Here is a 7,416-nt window from a genome sequence, read left to right on the forward strand (position 1 = left end):
ATCCTTGTAAGTTTCTTTTCCTCTGCTTAATTATATGCTTAAACTCAGTGGGTGTTCTTGCCTGAGCTGAGGTTGAAAATTTGGAGCTAAATCTGCCCTACCCCATGGGAGGACAAGAGAGAGCAAATCAAGTTCGAGCAATGCCACACAAAGCCCGCATCAGCTAACGCCGACTACCCATCCAAGGGGACAAGATCACTGCTCACCAATGCATGCCACGAAACATCGCTTCAGGTATTTCAGCCGACCGCACTGCATGGGGCACGGACGACGAGCTCCGCTGCTCCCTAGCATATTGCAGGGAGTGCGTTTGAATGGGATGCGACACCCAGACAGACTTGCCCTCGACCGAGGCCTCGGGCGCAAATTGTGTTCAAAAACTCGATGATTCATGGGATTCTGCAATTCACACTAAGTATCACATTTTGCTACGTTCTTCATCGTAACAAGAGCCGAGATATCCGTTGCCGAGAGTCGTTTCCGCATATTACCAAAAAAATCGACCACAAAACTGAATAAGGGCACCCCCCACAACAAATGCAAGGCCAAGGGGCAAAAGGATGAAAAACGCATGAGAGAAAGAGAAACAAAGGTGTCTAACCCCCTCACAGGGGGAGACTCGAACAGAGGACAATCTCCCCCAGCCCCACGCCCTCACAAAAAGGGGGGAAATGCATGGAACAGTAATCGAGAAGGACTAGGGTGACCACCTCGGGAGCTTGCACTACTTTTAGCCCTTCCCCAACACCAGCCCACAACAATTCCCCCTTTTCTCCGTAAAGCTAGGGACCGAAAGGATGAAAAGGGTACAAAACAAAGCACAAGCCTCCCAAGCCATGTGCCTTCAGCAAAAGGGGGGAATTGAAGGGGACGACAATCGAGAACGACTAGGGTGGCCACCCCGGGAGCTCGCACTATGTTTCATCCTTCCGAAACACCAATCCACAACAATCCCACCTTTTCTCCATAACGCTAGGGGCCATGAGGAAGAAGGGAAGAAAACAACAAGAGAGAAAGGGATATATCGACCGTGGCTACCAGCTCACAAGGGGAGGTTTCAAACAGAGAACAAGCTTCCCCAACCCTGTGCCTTCACAAAAAGGGGGGAACTGCAGGGGATGGTGATCGAGAAGGACTAGGGTGGCCACCCTGGGAACTCGCACTGCTTTTCGTCCTTCCCGAACACCAATCCACAACAATCCCACCTTTTCTTCGTAAAGCTAGGGGCCGAAAGGAAGAAGGGAAGAAAACAACATGAAAGAAAGAGATATATCAAACGCATCTACTGACTCACTGGGGGAGGCTCAAATAGAGAACAAGATTCCCCACCCTCGTGCCTTCGCAAAAAGGGGGAACTGTAGGCGACAACAATCGAGAAGGACTAGGGTGGCCACCCTCAAAACTCCCACTGCTTTTCGTCCTTCCTGAACACCAATCCACAACAATCCCACCTTTTCTCCGTAGAGCTAAGGGTCCAAAAGCAAGAAGGGAAGAAAAAAATAGGAAAGAAAGAGATATCAAGCGTGGATACTGACTCATAAGGGGAGGCTCAAAAAGAGAACAAGCTTCCCAAACTCCGCGCCTTTGGAAAAAGGGGGGAACTGCAGGGGACGGCGATCGAGAAGGACTAGGGTGGCCACCCTGGGAACTCACACTACTTTTCGTCCTTCCCAAACACCAATCCACAACAATCCCACCTCTCCTCCGTAAAGATGGGGCCGAAAGGAAGAAGGGAAGAAAACAACACCAAAGAAACAAAGATCCCAAGAAAAGAGAGAAGCTCAACAACACACCGAGTAGATGTCCGCTAAACAAAAATAAATCAAACAAAGCACCCAATCAAAAATGCGTCCCACCTCTTCACACCCTCCCACATGCATTCAGCACAACACCCTTTCTATCTTTACAACATAGAAAACAACCAAGCAAATAAATCACAACCTAAAACTGACCAATAGAAAAGACAAGGGCCACGATGAGACCAGTGTCTGGAGCACGTCACTGAGAGGCAAACAACCCCCCAACCCAGTGGCACAAGGCTTCAAATGAAAAATAGACTACTACCAATAACACAAACCCACACCGCTATTGCACCCCTCCGTGTACAAAACACCCAACAACCTTTCCCGCGATAAAGTCAACAGGGGTCAAAGAATCAAACTTCAAAGAGGAGTTGTCACGGGCCGACACTCAACACTGGAGAAAGCTGCGGGCCACAAATACATCGATGGTGCAATGCCACTAGAGAGAGGGACGTTCGCAAAGCGCACACCACGAAACAAAAAAATGACACAAGTCCCACAAAAAACCCACAATCCAAAGGGAGGAACAAAGATACAACCCACTACTTCTTTTTCCCTTAGAAGGGGAGTGGCTCGAGAGAGGACGAGGAATTCCCTCGACATCTAAGGCACGAGATAATATTCCACCCTCATGCCCGTCGGCTGGGAAAATTTCGATCTTGATGGAGCTCAAACCGAGGGATGGGTTTTTCATTACCTGGACACCCAACCCTTCCGCGAGGGCATGTCGAGGAACGGTCGAGAGGGACTAGGGTGGCCAGCCCAATGGGTTGAACCACTCTTCATCAATCCCATACTAACCGAACCTCGACAATCTCCCCTCAGGGAAGGTTTGAGCTACCATTCTCGCACGCAACCACTCCCTCGACCCAACCACCAGCGAAAAAGCTCACCCAAGCAACACATCAACCGCCGCCACCTTTTAGAGAGAACCAACTATGGAAGCCCTCACCCTTGGCCCATGCCTTCCAACGAACAAAAGACCGAGCACCGTCGACGCAATCCAAACACTTCACCGAATCATTCAATTGATAGGAGCGATGGGCAGTGTGTACAAAGGGCAGGGACGTAGTCAACACGAGTTGATGACACACGCTTACTAGGAATTCCTCATTGAAAACCAATAATTGCAATGGTCTATATCCATCATGATGCAATTTGAGAAGATTTCCCAATCCTCTCGAACCAGGAATAAAAACTCGTTGGCTGCATCAGTGTAGCGTGCGTGTGGCCTAGAACATCTAAGGGCATCACAGACCTGTTATTGCCTCAAACTTCCATGGCCTAAACGGCCATAGTCCCTCTAAGAAGCTCGTCGTGAAGGGGAACCTCCATGTAGCTAGTTAGCAGGCTGAGGTCTCGTTCGTTATCGGAATTAACCAGACAAATCGCTCCACCAACTAAGAACGGCCATGCACCACCACCCATAGAATCAATAAAGAGCTCTAAATCTGTCAATCCTTACTATGTCTGGACCTGGTAAGTTTCCCCGTGTTGAGTCAAATTAAGCTACAAGCTCCACTCCTGGTGGTGCCCTTCCATCAATTCCTTTAAGTTTCAACCTTGCGACCATACTCCCCATGGAACCCAAACACTCTGATTTCTCAGAAGGTGCTGGCGGAGTCCTTAGAGCAACATCCGCCGATCCCTGGTCATCATCGTTTATGATTGAGACTAGGTTGATTAATGAAAACATCCTTGGCAAATGCTTTCCTAGTGGTCCATCTTTCATAAATCCAAGAATTTCACCTCTGACAATGAAATACGAATGCCCCCGACAGTGCAAATTAATCATTACTCCGGTCCCGAAGGCCAACACAATAGGACCAGACTCCTATCACGTTATTCCATGCTAATGTATTCAAAGCATAAGCTTTCTTTGAGCACTCTAATTTTTTCAAAGTAATAGCGTCAGAACCACGACCCAGCCAATTAAGGCCAGGAGCACGCCGCCGACAAAAGGGACGTAAGGGAAGGTGCACACCGAGTAGGCAGACCAACCTTTACGACCCAAGATCCAACTACGAGCTTTTTAACTACAACAACCTCAATATACGCTCTTGGAGCTGGAATTACCGCATTGTTGGCACTAGACTTGCCCTCCAATTACCAGACTCAATGAGCCCAGTATTGTTATTTCTTGTCACTACCTCCCCATGTCAGGATTGGGTAATTTGTGTGCCTGCTGCCTTCCTTGGATGTGGTAGCTGTTTCTCAGGCTCTCTCACCGGAATCGAACCCTAATTCTCCATCACCCGTCACCACCATGGTAGGCCTCTATCCTACCACCGAAAGTTGATAGGGCAGAAATTTGAATGAAGCATCACTAGCACAAGGGTTGTGCGATCTGTCGAGCTATCATGATTCACCGGAGAAGCGAGCAAGCCCGCACCAGCCTTTTATCTAAAAAATGCATCCCTTCCAAAGATTCGGGACTTGGTGCACGTATTAGATCTAGAATTACTACGGTTATCCGAGTAGTATGGTACCATCAAAAAAACTATAACTGATTTAATGAGCCATCCATAGTTTCACAGTCTGAATTAGTTCATACTTAGACATGCATGGCTTAATCTTGGAGACAAGCATATGACTACTGGCAAGATCAACCAGGTAGCACCCTCCCACTTCAAAGGGCATTTTGGGCACTCTCTTACCGAGAGCCAACCTGAACACCCATCAAGCCAAAGAGATGTCAAAATATCATGTAAAACTTTGGTGCCTTGCACCTCTTGCATCCCAAGAAGGAAGCACACGCAACATGCCAAGGACATGGCGAACAAATGGGCAGACCTGCCAAGCCACAACACACCAAGGCCACTCCAAAGTTTACATCCACGGCGCAACCAACAAGAAAACGAGTGATCACTCACCCACTCCCTTAGAAATGCCTCCAAAGGCCTCCACGCCCCACACCGAGGCCACCTAGGAGTCCACCCGGACAGCAGCAGTGATCGACCTCGATCACCCGATCGCCTTCGGCAGCCTCGATGCAAATAAAACAAATGGAGGACAAGCAACCACGTAACCTCTATATTATAAATGAGCCACAACCCTCCCCACCATGCACCGAGGCCACCTAGGAATCCACCCGGACAGCAGCAACGATGGACCTCGATCTTCTGAGCACCTACGGCAACCTCAATGCAAAGGAAAAGGAAGGAAAATAAAAAGAGGATGACCGACCGCACAAATCCTATCATAGAGAGGCCATACAAACCTCCCCGTGCCCGCACCAATGCCTCCTAGGAGTCCACCCGAACAGCAGCAATAGTGGACTTAAACTAGATGATCACCTACGACAGCATCGACACAAAGGCAAGGGAAGGAAATCATACAAGACAAACCGAGCCCACAACCTCCCTTAGAAATTCCCCCCAACCCACCCCTCCCCGCACAGGGGCCACCTAGGAGTCCACCCGGACAACAGCAATGATGGACCTCGATCGCATGATCGCCTACGAAAGCCTCAATGCAATGGAAACGGAAGGAAATAAAACAAGACCAATCGAGCCCACAACATCTCTTAGAAATGCCCCCCGACCCTCCATGCCACGCACTGAGGCCACCTAGGAGTCCACCCGGATAGCAGCATCGGTGGACCTCGATAACTTGACCTCCTGCGGCAACCACGATGCGAAGGCAAAGGGGAAGGAAATAAATGTAAATCAAGAGGCTCGCTACATAATACTAGAACACATATCCAAATAGGAGGAGGGATCGGGCAGCTCCGCACCCCACGCACCCTTCGTATAGGCAACCTAGGAGATTTCCCACAACTTTACTGACCGGATGATGAATAATTTTCCCCTACAGCCACCTCCATGCAAAGGAGGGAGGTTGAAGCATTCCACCTCGAAATCCTTCTTCCAGATAGCCCCCACCATCGATGTAGCAAGCCTCCTCCTTGTTGGACCACGAGCACATACACAATTGAAGCAACAAGTGCCCCCCAACCCTCCCCTCCCCATAGAGAAGCCACCTAGGAGTCCACCCGGGCAGCAGCAATGATGGACCTCGATCGCATGATCACCTATGGCAACCTCAATGCAAAGGAAATGGAAGGAAACAAAACAAAAAGACCAATCGAGCCCACAACCTCCCTTAGAAATGTGCCCCCCAACCCTCGACGCCACGCACTGAGGCCAGCTAGGAGTCCACCCAGACATCAGCAATAGTGGACCTCGATCACTTGACTGCCTGCGGCAACCACGATGATAAGGCAAAGGAAGGAAATAAATGGAAATCAAGAGGCTCGCTACATAATACAAGAACATATCCAAATAGGAGGAGGGATCGAGCAGCTCTACACCCCATGCACCCTACATACAGGCAACCTAGGAGATTTTCCACAGCTTTACCGACTAGAAGATGAATAATTTTCCCCTACGGCCACCTCCACGCTAGGAGGGAGGTCGAACCGTTCCACCTCGAAATCCTTCTTCAAGATAGCCCCCACCATCGATGTAGCAAGCCTCCTCCCCGTTGGACCACGAGCGCATACACAATTAAAACAACAAGTGCCCCCCAACCCTCCCCTCCCCACAGAGAGGCCATCTAGGATTCCACTCGGACAGCACCAATGATGGACCTCGATCGCATGATCACCTACGGCAGCCTCAATGCAAAGGAAATGGAAGGAAACAAAATAGCAAGATCAACTGAGACCACAACCTCTCATAGAAATGTGCCCCCCGACCCTCCACGCCACGCACCGAGGCCACCAAGGAGTCCACCCAAACAGCAGCAACAGTGGACCTCGATCACTTGACCGCCTATGGCAACCACGATGCGAATGCAAAGGAAGGAAATAAATGCAAATCAAGAGGCTCGCTGCATAATACAAGAACATATCCAAGCAGGAGGAGGGATCGGGCAGCTCCGCACCCCCCGCACCCTACGTATAGGCAACCTAGGTGATTTCCCACAGCTTTACTGACTGGACGATGAATACTTTTACCCTACGGCCACCTCCACGCAAAGGAGGGAGGTCAAAGCATTCCACCTCGAAATCCTTCTTCCAGATAGCCCCCACCATCGACATAGCAAGCCTCCTCCCCATTAGACTAGGAGCGCATACACAATTGAAACAACAAATGCCCATAAACGTTTTGACTTAACATTTCCAACCACAAAATCCTGCCACGCATGCAAGATGCAAGGGAAAATCCGACCCCTCGATCAAATATATGGGCCAACACATCTATCAAAACCTTAAAGCCAACGCAACCATGAACAATGTGCACTTTGAAAGGAATGCCAACCCTTGACTTTACAATAAGGAGAACATCACCTCACATTGCCCGACAGAAAAAGCAAGCAATAGGGAGGGGTAGGTGGTTTACAACCAAAACCCTTCCATGTCCCTCTTAAATTTATGCATCTCAACCGACAATGCCAACACGGAAAGAGTACAAGCACAAGACATCGGCACCATAAACAGCCGAACAATGAAGAGGCTAGCCATCACAAGGAGCCACACCACAACAACCCATACAACTCCCAAAACTTGGAGCAGAAGGGGAATTGTTCACATATGCCTCCATGGACAAGCATGGCCAACATTACCACTCATGTGCTACTGAGTGGGTATGGAGAGAAGATGAAATCAGCC

The 7,416-nt window shown here is 49.4% G+C and overlaps 2 non-coding genes and 1 pseudogene across 2 annotated transcripts in view; all 3 read right to left on the reverse strand.

The window, feature by feature from the left end:
- LOC149195132 (25S ribosomal RNA) overlaps positions 1-75 on the reverse strand; it is a 3,409-nt gene extending 3,334 nt beyond the window's left edge. The window contains exon 1 of the ribosomal RNA XR_016255553.1: positions 1-75. This exon is cut by the window's left edge and continues 3,334 nt beyond it. This is a non-coding gene — a ribosomal RNA (25S ribosomal RNA).
- A 247-nt stretch (positions 76-322) lies between these two features.
- LOC149195133 (5.8S ribosomal RNA) lies at positions 323-476 on the reverse strand. The gene has a single exon (XR_016255469.1). It is a non-coding gene; the product is annotated as a 5.8S ribosomal RNA (ribosomal RNA).
- A 2,209-nt stretch (positions 477-2,685) lies between these two features.
- LOC149195134 (18S ribosomal RNA) lies at positions 2,686-4,418 on the reverse strand (annotated as a pseudogene).
- Positions 4,419-7,416: the final 2,998 nt, after the last annotated feature.

This window comes from Pinus tabuliformis, chromosome 2_2 (genome assembly GCF_031772625.1).
Source record: "Pinus tabuliformis cultivar Carrire ecotype Pingquan chromosome 2_2, CPIR1, whole genome shotgun sequence".
Lineage (NCBI taxonomy): Eukaryota > Viridiplantae > Streptophyta > Pinopsida > Pinales > Pinaceae > Pinus > Pinus tabuliformis.